General features: G+C 34.5%; 1 pseudogene; it reads right to left on the reverse strand.

Moving 5' to 3' along the window:
- Window positions 1-6,762: 6,762 nt before the first annotated feature.
- On the reverse strand, window positions 6,763-9,103 carry LOC149577395 (uncharacterized; annotated as a pseudogene).
- Window positions 9,104-22,621: the final 13,518 nt, after the last annotated feature.

Consider the following 22,621-nt stretch of genomic DNA (forward strand, 5'->3'; position numbering starts at 1 on the left):
AAGAGGCCCTAGTTTTTGGCCTTATTTGGTGAGGATTTCATAAAAATCACATATAGAGAGTTTATGGGTTCAATGAAATTGAAGAATCCTCCATTTAGGATCATATTAAGATCCTTTACCAAGTTTTATGGTTGGGGGATAATTATTCCATATAGTTCCTTTGTAAATGGAGGGGTTTTTATGCCTAAAAAGTGGACCATAGTGTAACAGTACAGACTTGGTCCAAAACAACCATACCTCATATTTTTATATATTATAGAGAAGAAAAATGGGTATCCTAATATTTAATTTATTTTCTTAATGTTATGGAAAAATGTGGAGAAAAATGCAAGAGGACAACATTTGTGGGCTAATTGGGGCTTCTAGGCCTAGTAGGCTAGGATGATTGGTTTACCTTAGAGATAGGCTCTTGGTATTTGATAAACTAGTTATTTGGGGTGTATTATGGTATTCAAAACCATTATATTACTAAGAAGTCTTTGGATAAGTCATTTACCTGATTTGGGAAACTTAAGCCTTAAGGTTGCATTTGGAAACCTTTGGCAAAACACATTGTTTGGTGTATTTTCTCATAGAACTTGGAAGGCCCCATCTTTCTTTGAATTAGTTTGCCTATAAGTGTCTATAAAGAATATATTTAATCATACCCTAAAGACTTTATTGCAAGTGTAGAAGAGATACAATATGTAATTGGGTCTTAGAGCTACATTACAAGTTGTAAGTTCAATACATGTTGATATGTAGTCAAGTCTCAAATACTTAACTATGATTGTGTTAAGAGGGTGATATGCAATTAGGTCTTCAAGAATAGATTTTAGAGATGAAAGACTTAACCCAATGACATATGAATATGCTTAAAGAGCTTATAATCAATTCCTAGAGACTTGATTACAATGCATGCCTATCAACATAGAAGGATGCCTTATTGGTTGGATCTTAAGGCCTGCCAACCACTTAGGCATGAGAAAAATTGCAATCAAGTTTTTGAGAACCAATTTCATTTTGTTAATGCATGTAAATTATGACTTGTAATTGATGTCAAGGACCTTGACTACATATGAGAACTAAGACAAACTATTCACATGTTGAGATTCAAATATCAACCTATACACTAGTAACTATGAGGATAATGCAAGAGCATTCAAAGGCATAAAAAAAGGGCCTAAATGATGCAAGTGGTAGGTTACTAACAAGGTATATTGGGAGAGTAAAACCTACAAGAACAACCTAACAAGGTTTGATAGCCCAAACAAGGCTCAAGACCCCACACTTGCACCTTGACAACAAAAATTGCTTAATACAAGAAACCTACACCAAAAATAGAACCAAGAAATTAGACTCAAGAAATGATGTTCTTACATCAGCATAGGCATATGGACTAGACTTGAAGACCCCAAACTAAGAAAAGGACATAGTTCCTTCATTAACCTCTTGGATTCCTAGTAGCCCAAGGAATGAGACTTAGGTCCGCGACTTGTACACTTAGCATGAAAATAGAAGACTAACACCAAGATTACTTCCTATTTGTAATGTACTATTAGATTCCAAAGTGGAGAGATCCCATTAGCAAGAAAATTGTCAAAACCCATGGGACAACATTTAGACATAAGGGCTAATTAGGCCACATTTACAAAGGAGGTACCATTTAAACACATGCTAAAAACATGAGACAAATTGGAGATGTTGATAAATGATCCAAGTGTTCTTTTTACCAAGTTATAGACCATAATACAGAGTTTTGAAACCTTAACATGTTGGGACAACAAGTTTGTGTATTGATGCATACAAGGTATATGCATCTAGGGCATCATGTTTCTTCCTTCTCCTTGCATCTTATCACCTGAAACCAAAATAATCTTAAAGTTCATTAAAAATACAAGGATTCCACCCAAGGCCATAATTTTCCTACAATGGAATCTCACATTATATCTTGATTTTAATCAAAACCCTTGAAACCCTTGAATTTCAAGCTGTTAGCACTAAAATAGGAATAACTTGAGTTCCATAGTGTTTAAAGACCTCAAACCAATTGCATTAGAAATTTTATTCAAATATATATCCAACCATACCAAGCATAGATCCCCAAGCATTTATACATGACCGTACCATGCAAAAAAATACTAGAATGCAGAAAACAAGGTTCTTTTTATTGATTTCAATGCCAAAAATGTACATTGTACCTTCCACCCATCTGAAAGGGCTACATAAAGGTCTTCCCAAACTGATCCAACCATATTTGAAAGGTTTTGACTGTGAGAGGAAAGATTAGAAGCATTTTTTCTATGTTGTGCAAAAAGTTGCAAAGTTGCATTGCAACTTTTGCACTTTTAATGGATTTTTTACATTTTACAGCCTAAAAGGCATTTTAACCATCACATGAGTCTAGATTAACCCAAAAAAACTAATTGAACCTAGATTATAAGTATATGCATTCAAATTACATAAATTGTGCCCTTGTGACCTCATTGAGCAATGAGTTCATAATATACGCAAATTGCTAATGGGCCACACAAAAGGGTTAAAGATGAACCTAAGAGGCCCAAACACCCTTATTTCATCATTCCATGTGAGAGTGCTCCTACACCACTAAGAGACATGAGCCACAATGCAAATTAATATTTGTGTAGATTTATACTTAATTCTTACCGACCAAAAATCAAGAGGAACATATTGAAAGGTTATGTTAAACAAAAATAATGTTGATGATGATCTTCAATCTACCGTTGAACTTTTTTAAAGAAATTTAGATCTCAATATACTTTGTTATTTAAGATGAAATAATATGTGCATTGTTAAATTCACTTGCTTCATATGTTCTTTACTCTTGTCTATCCCCGCCTATATAATTCAAACTTCTACTACATGCAAAATACTTTCTAACACTTCCAACTTGTTAAATGAGCTATCCCTTAGCAATTCCATGCTAGGGAAACTTTCCTAAGCTAGAGACTTATCCCTTAAGTTTCTCATTTCCCTATGGTAAGGTATGACTTGACCTTTAGGCCAATTAGTGACTCTAACAAATACATTGTGACTTCCTACACCCTACCTATCACACCTAGGTCTAATGACCCTTATTGATGTAGAGCACACAACCTACTTTTGCTACTTGCTTCTTAAACCTCTAAGGGTACCCAAACCCACTTCAGGAAGATGCATTGGTTACTAGAATTGGTTACCAGCCTTTTCCAAACGATGAACTTTACTTATGCAAATGGACTCCACTCTCCTAAGATCCTTCCCTTTTCCTAGGGTTCTTGGCAAACTTGGATCAAAATATGGCTTTAGGGACACTTGCCCTCAACTAGGCCAATTAAGAAAAAACAAATAAAAAGTTTTCAAGACTTCAAACTTAGACTTTATTCAGCATTTCTAGGACTAAAACTCTAGGATTCATGCACTTTCAAGGCCCCAACACCTTCAAAGGATCAAAATCCCTAACTTAGGCCTAGAAATCCTAGTAGGTAAAAATTTAGTTTTCCTTGGAAAACTTCCAAAATTTCCAAAGGAAAACAAAAAATTATCACCTTTTCAAATACCTTTTACCTAGTTCTTGAATACTCCAAAAGATCAAGGGTTGACTCCATTCTAGCATACCCAAACTCCACTTTAGTCTGTAGACCTAATAGGCCTAATAGAATCAACTCAAAACCATGGGAATATTCCTCTCCTTCCCAAAACTCCATTTCACCCTTCACCTAGATTCAGACAATTAATTTGGAAGTGTAAATGCCACTTCTTTAATTCTTGGCTGAACACATAGGGATGTTTAGCCTAGGGCCGGCCAGTAAAACTATCAAACCAATTCCTCTAGGTTTGAAAATCTACCATATCAAAGTACACTCCTTTAAATTGCATCCCTCAAAGATGAATTAAATTCTAACTGTGGTTTTGCAAGTTAGAGACACATGTTTGCCGAAACCCTTGAATTGAAGCCCAAATAAGCAACCTTCACAAAAACTGCAATAACTTAAGCAAATGAAAAGATATAACGTTCAAACCAAATGCAAATGATACCTAGCTCATTAGGCTATCCAACCATGAAACTTGATCTCCTTCACCAATCCATACATGTTCATACAACTCAGGAAAATAGAGAAAAAGGTAAAAAATTAGAGTTTTATTCATGTAAATTTTCACCAGTCCCTACAACTATGTTGCCCTCTCCATGTACAACAATTTTAAAAATGTATTCCTTGCCTCCATTTTTCATAACCATCATTCAAATGGTTATTCAAATGTTGAACTTCCTTTTCAATTATTTAGTAAGAAAAGTTATCATTTTGCATTTTTTTTGCATGACAACATTGACATTTTTGCTTTAATAACCTCCTAGACACCTAAATAATTTCCCAAAGACCCCAAGGCATTTAAATCTATCTAAAGACCTAAAAACTTCATATTGCATACAAAATAACTCAAATTCCTCAAATTCGACCTTTCATTCAATTTGGTATCCATGCTTATAATGACACCAAGGATCCAATTGACCACTCTTTCTCTCTCTCCCTCTCTCACTATTCAATCTAATGAACCAACTGGATCTGCTCTACATTTTAATGTCTTAAGTATTGCCTCATGGTCTAACTCGTGAACTTTCCAAAAATTCTTATTATGTGGTTTTCGACCGTATTTTATCAAGTGGACATTTGATGCGACAACAAGGTTTGAATAATGAAGAATCTTCCTCTCTATTTGCCAATCCTTGAATAACCACAAGTTAGGGTTCTTCATAGAATATTGTCTAAGACATGTGCCAGTTACAACCACTAATATGGTACTCTAAACCTTCACCACTTATGACTGAGTGATCAAATTTTTTTTTGGCTTGGACACAACAACACAAATAATAATCTGTCCCTTCTTCATTTTCTTCAGGTGCAATAACATCAAAAACATGGCCTATAGTGATAAATGTACAAAATGTAGTCATTAATTGAGAAAATACATAGGTAAAATTTATAAAGTTACATATGGAAATTACAAAGATATATAAATATATACATTACCAAGTTGCACTAGATTAGAAAGCAATCAAAGTCAATAGACGAATCCATCTCTACCATTTCCAGTGCTTGTGAGGGACGATAGGTGTCAATTGGGTCCACAACCTATATATCCCATTTTCCCACCCATTCAGTCAACTCATAGTCATCCCAATTTTCTTTTGCATATGATGGACAATAGCATGCCATGTGTGGATACTCCATGAACTTGCATCAGAGCTTCTAAAAGTGTGCAACTCACTTGATCCTATTAGTGTGCAACAATCCTCATATGGTGCAATGTTAGTATTATCTATCAACCAAAAAAACTACAAACTATAGACTCACCTTCCTTACCTGAACCCATTGTAGCATTACACCACTAGATTATGAATTTTTCATCTATTAATATTGCTCTATCTTTGTACTTTAGTTCTTCATGAGCTAAGGCTCTTTTAATGCATGCACTTGAACCATCGTGCTCTCCCTTTCCATAACCATTCTCTATGAAATTTCACATATATTGAATTCTACACAACCTGTGCATCCTGCTCAACCATTAGAACATCTGTGCATTCTTGAATTGAGATGAGTAATTGTTTGACCAAATAATGTGCTAATGATATGGTATGCCCTTGCTAGCCAAATCTCCATAAAATAGTTGAAAAAATCATGTACAAACTTTATAGAATGTGATTGATCATTGCTGATGTAAAAATGGTACTCCCTCAAAATCTTCCTATCATCCTCTATACTTGTAGGTGAATGCATGAGGTAGGGACTCCAGCTCTCAAAGAGCTCTTGTTTTAATAACTTTTCATATTTTAACATTAATTTCATATTGTTTCTCATCTCAATAATCAAACATCAAATGTAATTTCCATTAGCAAGCTAAGCCTGGTTGAAGCTACCTTCATCTTCCTTATGCAGTCCACTGAACTTGCAATTCCCAAAGATAAAATCACGAATAACTTCATCAGCGGAATGGAGACCGTTGAGAAGCCCACACTATTCTAATACCAACCATACGTTTTGAGCAATTTCATCCAGTATAAGAGATACACTGAGGAGCCGATGAAATCTTGTCTGCTTCACTACAAAGTGTATCAATTGATGCACAAATGTGAGAACCCCACACAAAGTAATGGCAATGAGACTTCCCAAAATAACCCAAGAGAAGGTCTTTACCTTACGAGCCATCATCGCATAGACCGCAGACATAAACCTGTAGGCGGTGAATGCAAAGCTGTAGCAAACAACTAAACCGTTGATGGTCATGAACAACATCTTGTTCTCTGTCATAAGCTGAGAGCTCATCTCCCACATGATAAAAACAAAGAGGGAGAGAAAGAAGGCTATGCAGTCAAAAATAATGAAGATGATAGGAATTGGCTTTTTCATAACCTGAATTTGAAAATTTTTGCGTTTGTTTCAAAATTTGCAAAATGGAATTAGTATACAGGACTTCCAATTTTGCCTCAAAATCAGGTTTTCCAACTTCCTAAGAAAAGTAGGAATTGAAAATCAAAACCTGGTTTTGTTTTTTAAGGTGTGTAAAAACAATAGATTGGACTATTTTTTGAAATTTGCTAAAATTTATAACTTCTCTTTTCAAAACCATAATTTGAACAAATATTACATCCAATTTGTTTCCCTAGAGGCAGGGACTCCATCTTTCAAAGAGCTCTTGTTTTAATAACTTTTCATATTTTAACATTAATTTCATATTGTTTCTCATCTCAATAATCAAACATCAAATGTAATTTCCAATAGCAAGCTAAGCCTGGTTGAAGCTACCTTCGTCTTCCTGACGCAGTCCACTGAACTTGCAATGCCCAGAGATAAAATCATGAATAACTTCATCAGCGGAATGGAGACCGTTGAGAAGCCCACACTATTCTACTAGCAACCATACGTTTTGAGCAATTTCATCTAGTATAAGAGATACACTGAGGAGCCGATGAAATCTTGCCCGCTTCACTACAAAGTGTATCGATTGATGCACAAATGCGAGAACCCCACACAAAGTAATGGCACTGAGACTTCCAAAAATAACCCAACAGAAGGTCTTTACCTTACGAGCCATCATCGCATAGACCGCCAACATAAACCCATATGCGGCGAATGCAAAGCTGAAGCAAACAACTAAACTGTTGATGGTCATGAACAACATCTTGTTCTCTGTCATAAGCTGAGAGCTCATCTCCCACATGATAAAAACAAAGAGGGAGAGAAAGAAGGCTATGCAGTCAAAAATAATGAAGATGACAGGAATTGGCTTTTTCATAACCTGAATTTGAAAATTTTTGCGTTTGTTTCAAAATTTGCAAAATGGAATTAGTATACAGGACTTCCAATTTTGCCTCAAAATCAGGTTTTCCAACTTCCTAAGAAAAGTAGGAATTGAAAATCAAAACCTGGTTTTGTTTTTTAAGGTGTGTAAAAACAATAGATTGGACTATTTTTTGAAATTTTCCTTTATATGTCTTCACACGCATCTTTCGAGTGAAACAAACAGTTTTAGTAAAATCCCAAAAATCTAAATGAAGATATACAAAACCTTGATTTGGCTAAACCAAGATTTGTAGAAATCCGGGTTTTCTAAATTCCATGAACCAAACGGACCGTAGACATAAAACCGTATGCGGTGAATGCAAAGCTGTAGAAAACCACTAAACTGTTGATGGTCATGAACAACATCTTGTTCATCTTGTTCTCTATTGTAAGCTGAGGGCTCATCTCCCACATGATACAAACAAAGAGGGAGAGAAAGAAGGCTATGTAGTCGAAAATAATGAAGAGCTTAAACGAAGTGAAGGATATAAGAAGAGGGCTCCCAAGATCCTCTTTAACACCAGCCTGATCACCGGACTGAAAACCGCATGGGACTGTGAAAGCAGCGGCATATGTCATGGTGGCAAAAAGTGCCGCCACAACGAGCTCTACATTGTCTCTCTCTTCGTAGGCTTTGTTTACCATTGACCTCGCATTGTTGTACTTTTTCAGGTTCACCTGTGTTACACAGCACATGAAATGCTTATGCTTCCCTCTAAAATCTCCCACCTTTTAAATAATCCTGAATGATTTAGGGTACTCGGTGACTTCTCTTGCAATCTCAAATGGTGTCTTCTCCTCACTGTTTCGCGCAAGCTTGTTCACCCTGGGCACTTTTACCAGTAAATTCACCATCTAATCCACAAAGGAAAACAACAGAATGTCAATTAGATCCATTCAAAACAAAAGTATCCTTAAAAAGTGAAGATTGGTGGGCATTAAGACCCCAAAAGTTTCTTACACTCTCATATTTGTTACTTGCAGCGATGTAAAAAGGAGTGTCCCCTCGCTGAACAACTGGCTGGTCACTTTCCATGAGATGGTGGGGAATTGTAGCACCATTACCTTCATTTTCTGGACACGGATTTGTTGGAGGGCAGTAATACTGATTGATAAGCGTTGACAACTTTACCATTTTCTTAATTAAATGTTCCACAAGCTTGACTTGGTTAAGCTCCACAATGTAGTGCAGGGCATTTGATGTGCGAGTTATTAAAAACTCTACAGGTTCTCTGGATACCAGGCTTACTGCCAATTTTAGTGGAGTTTCTCCTTCATTATTTGTATACTCACACAAATTGGCATTCAAATCTACCAATTGTTTAATTAGCTCCATGCGATTTTTTCTCACAGCTAAATGTAAAGCCGTATCTCCTTTTTCATCGGCCTTATCTATTATGTTGATCAAACCTGCATGAATCACGCAATTAAGAAGGACAAACAAATAAGGCATAGCTTTGCGAATTATAGAAAATGAGTTTAGGAAGAGAATGACCTGAATCTTGTAGCCTTTTTGCCAAATCCCGCAGCAAATCTGCGTTTTATGAGATAAGAGTAGTTAAACAAGAGAAATAAGCAAAGAATAGGCTTCTAACTAAAAGAAGAGTGGATTTTAAGACATGAAAACCTTGATCCCCTGCAACTACCACCATATGGAAACATGTTCTTCCTTCCAAGGTTTTCTTTTGAATTAAGCTTGACAGCTCAAGCTGTCCGAGCAGCTTTCTTGTAGCGACTGCGTTACCCCTTTCATAAGCATCGAGGAAGGTCAATATGGTATCCATTTTTCGAAGAATTTAGTGACATTAACCCTGAAGACTACTTAATCTTTTCTTTATAGATAATACAGCTTCCTTAGCTCGTAGCTGGGTACAGTGAATTCACCTTAATGGATCTATGTTGCCAATTTATTTCCCCGTGCTTGCCAATAAGCTCAATTTGACAGGATATATTATGCTACCCTATGACGTCATTCTCCTCCATTAGAGTAGATTCTTCCATTAACACCCATTGTCGTTCAATATCGCCACCGTGTATGAAACTAGCAATTGTGTTTGGGTGTGCATTTGGTCTGTGAGACATCTGGAATATAAATTGGAAAACTTTTGGTCTATTGGTCACATACATCATTACAAAAATAAGCCCTTTAATATAAAGGAGGATAATCAGGTGTAATAATCAACATACTCATGTTTGAGAGAATGTGGAATGTTTTCATCACAAGTTATTACCAATCCAATAAATCATTTCTTAACACTGAACAATTCAACTTAAATGCTTTTAGATCTACACATTATATGAAGATTGATGCTGAGATCTTCACTTCAAACTCCAGCTCCACTGCTCCATTTCCACCATTCTATAAATAATTTTTAGAATACTTCAGTTTAGGAGTAGTTTAAACAAGAAGCATGCTGTACATATGGCATGCATTAGATGATATTTTTGAATGCATTTTAGTTTAGTCTTAGTTACTTCTTCTCCCATCCTTAATCATAGGCATGGAATAATGCTAAAACTACTGTCAGAACTCCTAATCTATATTTTGATCTATGTGATAGGGATTAGTTTTAACAATTTTTTTTTGAATAAATGTATTGGCTGAATAGCAAATTGTAGTTGGAATAATATATCAGTTTTAGAGCCTTCCTTGTTTTGAATATTATCATTTTTTTTTCTTTTGTGTTGCTGTTGTTGTTTGAATCCTACATTTGGTATCAGAGCGGAAGGTGTTTGGAAGACAGTAGCATGGCAAACAATTTGCAAATCCCAGAGTTTGATGGAGTTGATTACCAATATTGGTCAATCAAGTTGAAGACTTTTTTGATTGGGAAAGATTTTTGGGAGATCGTTGAATCTGGATATGAAGAGCCTGCAGATTGGAATACTCTCCAACCTAATGACAGGACATTGAAGAAAGAAGCTGAGAAGAAGAATGCAATGGCATTGTTTCACATTCAGATGGCTCTTGATAAGAGCTTGTTTCCTTGAATTTTTGATGCACAGACAGCAAAAGAGGCCTGGAAGACTCTAAAAGATGCTTACCATGGCAATGATCAGATCAAGGTTGTGAAGCTACAAACTTTGAAAAGAGAATATGAGAACTTGAAGATGAAGGAGACAGAGAGTGTGGGAGATTTCTGTGTGAGAGTGAAAGATGTGACTCATAAAATGGCCACTTTGGGTGAATCTATTGCTCAAGAGCAAATAATACAAAAGGTATTGAGATCTCTAACCCTAAGATGGAATATTGTAGTAATTGCCATAGAAGAAAGCAAAAATTTAGCTACCATGGAGTATGATGAATTGGTTGGATCTCTTATATCACATGAGGATAGAATAAAGGACACATCTATCAGTGTTAATGAGAAGGCTTTTGCTTCCCAATTGCAAATTTCAAAGAACGATGGTGCTAGCAGCAGTAGTAACAACAACAAAGGCTTGGGAAGGGGCCAAAATCAGAATTTTTCAAGAGGATCTAGAGGAAGAGGAGGTGCTCAAGGAAGCAGAGGTAGAGGCAGATTTGATAAAAGGAACATACAATGCTATCATTGCAATAAGTATGGACATTTTGAGAGAGAGTGTAGACTGAAATCAGGTAACAATAGTGCAAATTATACCCAACAAGATGAGGATCCTTCCTCAGGTAATTTATTTTTCTGTTATGGGAAAGGTGAAAGTACTATGAATGATGTTTGGTATTTGGATTCTGGATGCTCTAACCATATGTCTGGCAACAGAGAAATATTTTCAAAGCTTGATAATAGTTACAAATCCAATATTACCCTTGGTAATAACAATATTGTGGATGTTGCGGCCAAAGGAGCCATGGATGTTCAGACAAAGGAAGGTATGAAAAGTGTTCAAGATATTTATTATACTCCCAAGTTATTACAGTTGTTCCTATGACAAAGAATAGGATGTTTCCTTTGAAGTTTGGTCAAAATGATAATCAGCTTGTCAATATGGCTTATGAGGATAAAAGTTGGTTGTGGCATCTCAGGTATGGCCATTTAAATTTCAATAGTTTGAAGAATCTAACATCAAATGCATTAGTTCTTGGATTGCCTAAGGTTGAAGAGAATAAACAGATTTGTGAAGGGTGTGCAAAAGGGAAACATTCAAGGGAATCATTTCCAAAAGGAAATGCATGGCGGGCCCAATACCCACTTCAACTTATTCATTCAGATATTTGTGGTCCAATGCAAAAACAAAGTTTGGGTAAGTCGTCATATTTCATTACTTTTATTGATGATTACTCACGCATGTGTTGGGTATATTTTTTGAAGACTAAAGATGAAGCCTTTGATACATTCAACAAGTTTAAAGCTCGTGTAGAGAATGAGAAAGGGAACACAATAAGATGTTTGAGAACAGATCGAGGAGGAGAATTTTGCTCAAACAATTTTCAGAATTTTTGTGAGATGAATGGCATCAAAAGACAACTCACAACTGCATACACACCCCAACAGAATGGAGTGGCTGAAAGGAAGAATCGTACAGTGGTAGAAATGGCAAGGAGCATGTTACAAACCAAGGGTTTGAACAATTCTTATTGGGCTAATTCAGTTGCTACAACCGTATATATTCTCAATAGGAGTCCTACAAGTGCCCTCCACAAGATGACTCCATATGAAGCATGGTATGAGAAAAAGCCCAATGTAAATCATTTTAAAGTTTTTGGTTGTTTGGCTTATGTTTAGATCCCTGATCAGAATAGGCAAAAGCTAGATGCTAAAAGTGAATCATGTATTTTTGTGGGCTATAGTGAAGAAAGCAAAGCTTATAGATTATTCAATCCTATTACTAATAAGATTTTTGTTTCAAGAGATGTGATTTTTGATGAAGGGGGAGTTTATGGTCATCAAAAACAACATGTTGGAAACCCAAAATCAGTTTTTGATGATGATGATATTGCTGATAATGATAATGAGCAGCCAGCTAATGGTTCTATTTCAAGATCACCAAGCCCACCAAAAAACCCCTCACCAATACCAAGAGCAAGTCCATCCTCTAGTCCTCCAAGGAAGGTAAGAAGATTGAGTGATATTTATGAGAGGTGTCAAAATCAAGCACATGAAGAAGATCCAATAGGTGAGACAGTAAATTTTGCATTACTTGCTAAAGCTGATTTTGAGCCATCAAGTTTTGAAGATGCATGTGCTAATGAGGTTTGGATGCAAGCAATGAATGAAGAGATGGATTCCATTGATAGGAATGAAACATGGGAGCTTGTAGATCTTCCACATAAGAAGAAGAAGATTGGCACAAAATGGGTCTATAAGACCAAGTATAATAGTGATGGGAGTGTTGAAAGACACAAGGCAAGATTGGTTGCTAAAGATTTCACTCAAAGGTATGGCATTGATTATGAAGAAACTTTGGCACCAGTAGCAAGACAAGAAACTATTAGGATGCTAATCTCTCTTGCAGCTCAAAAGAAATGGAGTATTCATCACATGGATGTGAAAAGTGCTTTCTTGAATGGGTACTTAGAAGAAGAGGTATATGTGGGACAACCACAAGGTTTTGAGATTCAAGGCAAAGAAGATTATGTCTACAAGTTGAAGAAGGCTTTGTATGGCCTCAAGCAAGCACCACGTGCATGGTATGCAAGAATTGATGGATATTTTCAGCAGAATGGCTTTCAAAGAAGTAAGAGTGAACCTACCCTTTACTAAAAACAAGAAGGTAATGATATTCTCATTGTGAGTTTGTTTTCATTGTGAGTTTGTATGTTGATGATTTGTTATATATGGGTAGTAGTTCAAAGATGAAAGATGAATTTAAAGTTTCTATGATGAATGAGTTTGAGATGAAAGATTTAGGTCTCATGAAGTACTTTCTTGGCATGGAGATTTATCAAGGTAAAGATGAAATTTTTATTTGTCAAGAAAAGTATGCAAAAGATATGTTGAAAAAATTTGATATGGCTGATTGTAAACCTCTTTCCACTCCAATTGCTCATGGAGTTACATTATGTAGAGATGATGGTGCTAAAATTGTTGATGAGACATTATACAGGAGCACTGTGGGGAGTTTGATGTTTTTAACTCACACAAGGCCTGATATTTCTTATTCAGTTTCATTGGTTTCAAGGTATATGGAAAATCCATCAGAGGAACATATGAAGGCAGCCAAGAGAATTTTGAGGTATGTGAAAAGCACGGTAGATTTTGGCATTCACTATTCTTCTAATAAGTTTGAGCTTGTCGGCTTTAGTGATTCAGATTGGGGAGGTTGTTTGGATGACCGAAAATCTACATCTGGTAATTGTTTTTCTTTGGGTTCTAGTTTAATTACATGGAGTTCAAAGAAACAAAGTATGGTTGCTCTCTCTTCTACAGAAGCGGAATATGTTGCAGTCACTTCAGCTGGCACACAAGCTTTATGGCTTAGAAAGCTTCTTGAAGAAATTGGAGAGATATAGGTTCAGCCTACTGTGATTTTTTGTGACAAAATAAGTGCCATTAAATTGGCCAAGAATCTGGTTCATCACAGCAGGACCAAACACTTTGATCTTAAACAACATTTTATTAGAGATTTGGTACAAAATAAAGCAGTTGAGTTGAAGTACATCAGCACAAAAGAGCAAATTGCAGACATCTTCACAAAGGCAGTTATAAAAGATCAATTTTTGGTACTCAGAGATCAGATTGTGAGTCCTCTCAGCATCAAGGGGGAGTATGAAGATTGATGCTGAGATCTTCACTTCAAACTCCAGCTCCACTGCTCCATTTCCACCATTCTATAAATAATTTTTAGAATACTTCAGTTTAGGAGTAGTTTAAACAAGAAGCATGCTGTACATATGGCATGCATTAGATGATATTTTTGAATGCATTTTAGTTTAGTCTTAGTTACTTCTTCTCCCATCCTTAATCATAGGCATGGAATAATGCTAAAACTACTGTCAGAACTCCCAATCTATATTTTGATCTATGTGTTAGGGATTAGTTTTAACAATTTGTTTTCGAATAAATGTATTGGCTGAATAGCAATTTGTAGTTGGAATAATATATCTTTATATATATAATAATAATAATAATAATAGAATTTTTCTTTGGTGAAGAAATACATCCAAATAATAAGGTAGCTATAAACATTTATGACTAAAGGATATGTATAAATTCCTTATAATTTGCAAATCTATTAAGAGTCAAGTTTTTAGGAATAATGTTGGCTTTAAGAGAAAACTTTGATTCATTTGAAAATAAATAACATAAAGGAAATTATAAATAATATTTACCGTATTACTCATAAGAGCCCTCTTTCTAATGATTGGACACATTATAAGAGTAAGAAACCCAGTTAAGTGGTCCCCCCAGATCCCTAGTTGGGTCAAACTAAACTTTGACAACTCATCACTTGATAATTAGGGTCAAGAAAGAGCTGGTGATCTTATCTCAGACATGTTGGGTGACATTATGGTGGCTATTTTGTTAACCTTGCCTCATAGGATTCCTACTTGGCTAAAGTGTACGTAACTTATCATTAAATGGAGTTGGCAATCAAATGACATTATACAAAATTAATAGTCGAGTGATGAAATAAATGCCATTGTGTTACTAGTAGAGAAAAATACAATAAGATGGGAAATAGTTTGAATCATTGACAAAATTAAATATCTCCTTTCTATATTAGATGGTAAAAAATGTCGACACATCTTTAGGGAGGCAAGTGACATCGTTAATAGGCTTGTAGCTATGGGTCATTTCATAAAAGTATTCATATGTTTAAATAGGTTCAAAGATCTTCCCAATGTGGTTCATGTGGAAATTTCCAAAGATACTACCAAGCTTGGCAATAATGATACTCATGGTCAAGTTAATGACGATGCAAAAACTACAATACTTTACTTTGAGATTGAGATTTAATATTTTAATTTTATCTTAGCTCCCGATTCTCATTTCACCTATTATTTCCTCGATTTACCCTTTCTTTATTAACAACATGGGTGGAGAGCTAGATCAAATCAAATTTTATCCTAAAAAGATTTTAAGAGTAACTGGAAGGTGTATAAAGTCATTGATAAGGGCCATGTTGACAAGTACATGAATGATATGAAGGCATCGAACCATAAAATATTTTTTAAAAGAATGCAATATCTGGGGATTGTGAAAAAATTTGTGATAGAAAAGTGTTATTTGTTGTCTTGACAGAAACTATTGTTCCATTGATGACACTTATTATAGAGGGTAAAGGGATGCCTTTTAATTTTAAGGGGCATTGCAAACCATTCATCAAAAGTTTTCTAAACCATAAAGAGAGAGAGTTGCGTCTAGTTACAAAATGATTTGAACTAGCTTGAGCTATGCAGGTAATGGAAGGATGTGAAAATTATTCTATTCAAGTTCATCACATTGGAAGGTAGACTCAAAATACTCTACTCTCATATAATTCCTAATCTTAATCATTTTTTCTAGTTTGTCAACTTTAACTTTCACTTCTATTTGAATCTCAATCTATTTCTAAATGTAAGAGTAAGGATGATCCCCCCTTTACTATTGTCTCATTCTATGTCAATATGACTTATACCTAGATCTTACTCTGCAAGTGATCACTTCTCCATCGTTCATTATATATTGTTTCGACCCTATTTTCTCCACAATCCATCTACCGGACAATTATTGTGTACTACTACTACCTATGGTCAACAATAGGTAATACCCTCATAAAAGCCAAATACAAAGATCTAGGCTTAGAAAAATCTAATGATGACCAAATTGAGGTTTCTAAATATAGTATTTCACCCTAGTTCACAAAGTCATTTTGTGTTCTTGATAACATTGTTTCTAATTCTCATTATTGGTCCAGAAATTTCTCCTCCCTTGATGTAGTCTACTTAGATTACCTTGAAGACCTTGTTGTCTGTAAAAAGAAATTCTCAACTAGAGAGGATACTAATGTAAACATTTAGGTTCTCTATGATTTGGACACACTTAGGAGAATTTTGGAAGATATTTTTGTGTTTTATAATTGTTATAATCTCATTTGTAAATGGCTTATTTGTAACTCAAAATTATAAGGAATCAAATTAATAGGTTGGAGGTTTTAGTTGAAGCAAAGAAAAAAGTGAAGAATTAGATTCTAGGCAAGGTTGATAAGAGGATAGGGAAATTGCTAATGATTCCACTAAAAATTTCAACAACTAGGTTGAAATGAAAGAGTCAAGTAAACATGTCAAGAACCAGATTACCATAGTGGAGGAGAAAATAAAAGTGTGTGTGCACTAGAAGCTATGAAGGGTAATCTCTCTTGTCTCAATAGAAATATCTAGGGCATTTCTACCTATAGAAATGATATTTTTGAAAAGACCACCCTATGAATAAATATCTTACACTTGGAGATTGAGAAAAACAAGGAAAAATGTAGAAATAGAGATAAAATCTTGGAGGTTGATGCCAAAGATGATGTGTCCTCTTTAGTAGTTTATAATTAAAAGGATCTTAATGAATACTAGGAATGGTTTCCTTATCCCCATATTGGCTTAGTTTTTTTTTTTCTTTAAATTTGTTATGTAGGTTAACTATTTTTTTGTTGTTAATAATTCCAACATATTTTTTTCATTTAGCTAGTTGTTTGAATTGAATTCTTGTGACTTCATTTCGTGTCATTTGTTCCGAATTGAAGTTACATTATTGGTCATGTTTATGCCCTATCCATTTTTGTAGTAATTAAATAATCTTTACCTTTGGGGGGGTGAATCCATTATATCCAGTTATCTTATAGGGCTTTAAAACATTTTAGTAACTATATAGCTTAATGATTAACATCAAAAGATATCATTCAATGAACTCATAAAAAATTAGTGTTACCTTACAGTTATTATGTTATTGTTACTGAGTTGTAGTATAAAATACTTATCATGAAAATGAACTTGCAACACATAAAACATTCTCACATTGTTTATTTTATTATTGTAGTAGTATATATTGCATTAACCAATGTCCAATTAGTCAACCATGTGTAACTATTTTTTCATGCACAAGTGCACAAATGTTGCCAAGCATTTAAATGGTTTCCAAGTGATTTAGAAGGCAATGCATGTCGAGTAATTTAGAAGGTCAATTTAGTTATAGTCAAGTCAAGTTCATGCTGAGGGATGACATGAAAGAAGAAGTAGAGCCTAGCGTCAGGAGCTATACATGCCAAGTTAGATAGTTTTTATAAATATGTTTGAAATGACACAAAAAATATGTAGAACATGTTTCAAAAATAAATTTTATACAATCAAATATACCAATATCAATAAATTCTTAACAAAGAAGTAACCTATAATATCAAACAGAGTAGGCCCTATTTTTGCAATAACATAAAGCATTTTTTTTATTATAACACTTGTCTTATGTGAATGCAATTATATCAATTTAAAAGTATTATTTAGAAAAAGCTAATATAAACTATCTCGAGGAGTTCAAAAATCTCACATTGAAGAATGAGAATGTTAACTACACGAGACAATAGTTCTCCTTATAATATGCAATCTAATATGGTGTTGCATGATTGCACATTACAATGAAGACTAGGAAACAAAAACCTATTTCATTAAACTATATAATCCAACCAAAAATCGTGCTATGGGACCATAATCACTCATGATAATCTTTATTTTGAACTAGAACATTAATGGTGGAACTGAATTTTTTATGAATTTTGAACATCATTATTCTTTACATAGACCCTTGTTATAGCCCCGCCCCCCAAGTTAGGTAACAAATATGTGATTGAATTGACCTCCTTGTAGCAGTGAGACACTTTGATATCCCAAAATATTTGAGTGCCTAACCACAAGTCGAGATCATCTTTTATAACACTAAATGTTTTATATCTATTTGATCTATGAAAATAATAGAAAATAAATAAATAAAAATTATGGTCACTTAGAAAAAAATTTGTTATAAAACAAGATTTTTTTTATATCATTTATTTATCTAATCATAAAAATAAAAAAACATATTATTGATTATAAAAATAATAAAAAGTATTTAAAATATAAATATAAAAGTTACATATATAAAATTGGGAGAGAAATTGTATATTTAAAATAAAAATATCAAAGTTTTCAAAAAAGAAGAATACAATTTTTTTAACCATCTTCCTACAACAGTTACATTTCAATTATATTGTGAACATATGTAATAAAAAATACAACAATATAATCTAACCATCCCAATACACCATTGTATACCAGATAACCTGTGAGAGGAATATACGAGCACCACATGGCCGTATTGAGCCCTGAAGGCTAAACAGAATTCAAGCAGCACGAGGACGATGAGCGGGAGTTGCTGGAGATATCATCGCCTTTTAGGGGAGTTTCTCCTTTTCTATTTGCGCAATTATACAAACTTCCATTACCAATATTTTCACCAAATCAACGAGATCTTCTCTTACAACTAAATGCAAAGCTGTATCTCCTTTTGCATCCATGTTTTGTATTTGGTTCATTAAACCTGCATGAATCGTCTGGTTAATAAGCAAGACAGTCAAATAAAGCTCGGGCCATTAATTTATCCAAATATGTTACGCAAAGAATAACCTTGGTCGCATAACTTTTCTTCTAGCTCTCCCTGAAAGTCTGCATTTTTGGAGTGGAGTGGTTTGTGAGAATAAAAATAAATGAAGAATAGCTAAAAGAAGCAAAGAAAGAGTACGCTTCCATCTAGTGTTGCCCATAGGAAGAAGTGTAATGGGCATCCTGGATGTCCCAAAAAACTAAACCAATTTGCTGAAAGGAATTTTGTCAAACAGTTTGCATTCAACCTCTTATTTCTCCGTTTAATGTTTTAAACCCCTTATAACTCCGGAAATCAAACGTTTAATTTTTTGTTGTGTTTTGTGCATGGAATTGGTAACATACAACATAAACAAGAAAGAAACTACAATAATATGCAAAGTGGAAATGAACTGCTACTAATAAAATGTTATTTTCAGAATTCATAAAACTAAATACATGGCAGATTTATCAACTCACTAATTACTTCAGCAGTATTGACATAATACTCCAGCCCATGCTTTCGAACTTTTCGCTATAGTGCTTTGTCCTTCAATTAGTCCACTACCTTCATAATATCATTCCCTCAAAGCGGCATAAGCATCAAAAAAGTAGTGAAGAAGATATAAACAAAATACCAAATCTGCCTGTAACTAGAAATGCAACTAAATTGCCTGATAATGAAGCCAATAACAAAGAATTCCAAAGGCCAAACCCCAAGGGAATGACGTCTAGAATGTTACAAGAGAGGATAGACGTCCTCAAATTCCAAGAATGGAGCTGCAACTCACACACAAATTTCTTCTCATATTCAACCTCCCTAATGAAACCACAAATGCTTCCTTTTATTCTATTTCCAAGGGTCCGCTCAACTCATATGGGCAATGTGGGATAAAAGATGTGTAGTATATAAAACATATATTAAAATACCCCCTATGTCTCCCTTGGGTACACATCCCCATCAAATAAATATTAAAGTAACACTTTAATATTTTACAACTAAATTAGACGTTACTTTAATAAAACTTCAAGCATTAAAATGTATTAGCAATCGGATTTCGAATAATGCGAATGATAGCTCATCAGAAAGCTCTCACCGAGGAGAATCAAATCCAATCACCAAAATTGACCTACACTATGTCCTGCTGACTTACTAAAAATAGTAATTATGCCTGAAACTGAGTAAATCAACTTAGTTTTGGCCCAAACTGGAAATGACTAGGCCAAAACACTCCAAGATCCCATTAAACCCTTCGTTAGCCCTCGGGACCATGTAGAACAAGGCTAACACACACACACTTGGTCAACTGCTAAAATGAGGACATTACAAGAAGTCAATCTTTGGGATGATGCTTGAGTTCCAAAAAAATTCCAGTCCATGCCCTCCACATGGTCAATTATAATATCATACGAATATTTGAAACTAAAATCCCTAGAGGTATTTTGATCCCATGCTATAGAATCCTCGATAGGGTATCTAAAAATTTGGCATGCTTAGTTTTTTGAAGCTCTAGGATCAAATTTTGTTTCTATAAAGATTTGGTGAAGCTTTTCCCATTTCCTGTTGTTATCAATATAGTTATTTAGCCATATACCAAACTAATTTATATAAGAATCCCTTACTAAATTATACTAGGTTCTACATAAGGTATATCCAATCCAATTTTCATCCTAGAATCTCATATTGTTGTCATTCCTAATCATCAATCTCACACCCTTCCTTAGAAGTTTTCTGTTACTAACAGTGTTGGTCCATATTGTTGATCTAGTCGAGAGGTCAACAATGGAAAATGATATTGGGAAGGTAAGCCTCTATGATATTTGGCCTTCATAATTCTACACCATCCCAAAACATTCATTATCGACCCCCAACTCACTTTATGAGCTCAATTAAGATCAACAACATTTCTCAAGTTTCACCCTCCTCAAGGCTCTAGTTTGCAAACCATCTCCTAGGTAACAAGGCTCATACTGGAAATCTCCTATCTTCTTGACCATAAGAAATTTTGTTGTACTTCACAAAATTTTGAGTAGGGATAAGAAATAAAAAGAATACCCTGTAATGAGGTTTGAGAGTAATTTTAACTTGTCAAGACTACTAAGAACCTTCACTTTCCATCCTGCCAACTTTATTTACATAGACTACTATCAAGTTCATAAATTGGGGAGTAACCTACTTTAAAGTGATGGGTAGTCCAAGATAAGTGTCAGAAAGGATAGCCATTTAGGAACTTAACTCCCTTATATTCAAGCCTTGAAGATCTCTCTCAGAGCTAAAGAAATGTTAAAATTTTGTCCCAAAGCCTTGACATAACAATCAAGGAGCTTCTTCCAGCATCTAGCCTTTCTAATCAAGAAATTCCATTAAAGAAATTATCATCGAAAAACTATTGAAGAACCTCTTGGTAAAGGATCATAGTAGGTTTGATGTCTTTTATCTAAACCTGTTGAGCCATAGTCATAAAATTTCTTCCAAGGAGCTCAACAAAAATCATAAATAAATAGCTGAAAAGGGGGTCAAGTTGCCTAAACCCTCTAGAGGTTTTAAAGAACTTCCAAAGAGTGTCATTAAGGAGAACAAAAAATAGGACAAACTTGAACGTCTCCTTTAGAAAGTGCATAAATTTCTCTTCGAATCCAAGTCTAGCAATGATTTCAAATATAAAATCCCATCACATTTTTTAATATGGCTTTGAGACATCCAATTTCATTTTCATGTTCGGGTTCTTACTCCTCTATATAGATTGTAGGACTTCATGAGAAGTAATAATTGGATAAAAAAATCTAGTGTCTAGGGACAAAGCCATTTTGAGGTGGGATAATCAACATGTCTAGAAGTGGTTTTAGTGTTTGACAAGGATTTAGAGAGGATCTTGTACATTGTATTGTAGAGGTTGATAGATCATAAATTATTCATCTTGGTTGGCTCACCAACTTTGTGAACAATAATAATATAATTTTGATTAAACTCTATTAACAATCTCCCTTCATTGATAAAGTCTCTAGCCACAGGAGTCGAGTCATACTTTATGATGTCCCAAAATTCTTGAAAGAAGACGGGATGGAAGCCATCCGAGCCTAAGGCCTTGATACATACATGTGAAAGAATTCAATATTCCTATCCCCCTTAGGAAGGCACTAGATGTAGGATCTTTGCCTCCAAGAGATTTCTTCCCAATGAAAAATTTCTTTCCATTTATTTCTTAATTCCCTTTCTTCCTTGTTAATATCCTCAAAGTGATCGCCATTAGCCATGGCACTGTGAGTATCCTCAAGCTTCTTTGTAATATCTTTTTGTGTTTAAAAATGTCCCCAAAAGTGGATTTCATCCAAGTACTCACCTCCCTTTTAATACTTTCTAATTTTCCAGCTATTCTATAATAATTGTATCTTGCACTCCAATGTTGCACCTCTACTTGATGCACTCCTTGAAATGAGGGTGCATGTGCCACATAATCTCATATCAAAAGGGTTTACAAGCTAAAGAATCGTGATTGGCCTAGCTAAATAAAATCATGGATTGGTCAGAAATCATTCTAGGAAATTAATGAATTTGATTATATTTAATTAATAAATTAGGTTTCAGTTATTCCTTTAATAGAACCATTTTTTTATAAAATATCTTAGCATTATTTAATTAATTTTTCTTATGTCTCATACAGTAGATTTGATTAAATAAATTTTTGCATTAATTTTGTTAAATAAATATCTGCTCTTCCCTTTGACTATGAAATTAAGTAAATTATCATGTCCTTTGAATTCAATTCATTTAGCTACTTCCTTTAGATAGAATTTAAATTAATTT

Source organism: Cupressus sempervirens, chromosome 1 (genome assembly GCF_028749045.1).
Source record: "Cupressus sempervirens isolate cs-2001-9-10 chromosome 1, ASM2874904v1, whole genome shotgun sequence".
Taxonomy (NCBI): Eukaryota; Viridiplantae; Streptophyta; class Pinopsida; order Cupressales; family Cupressaceae; genus Cupressus; species Cupressus sempervirens.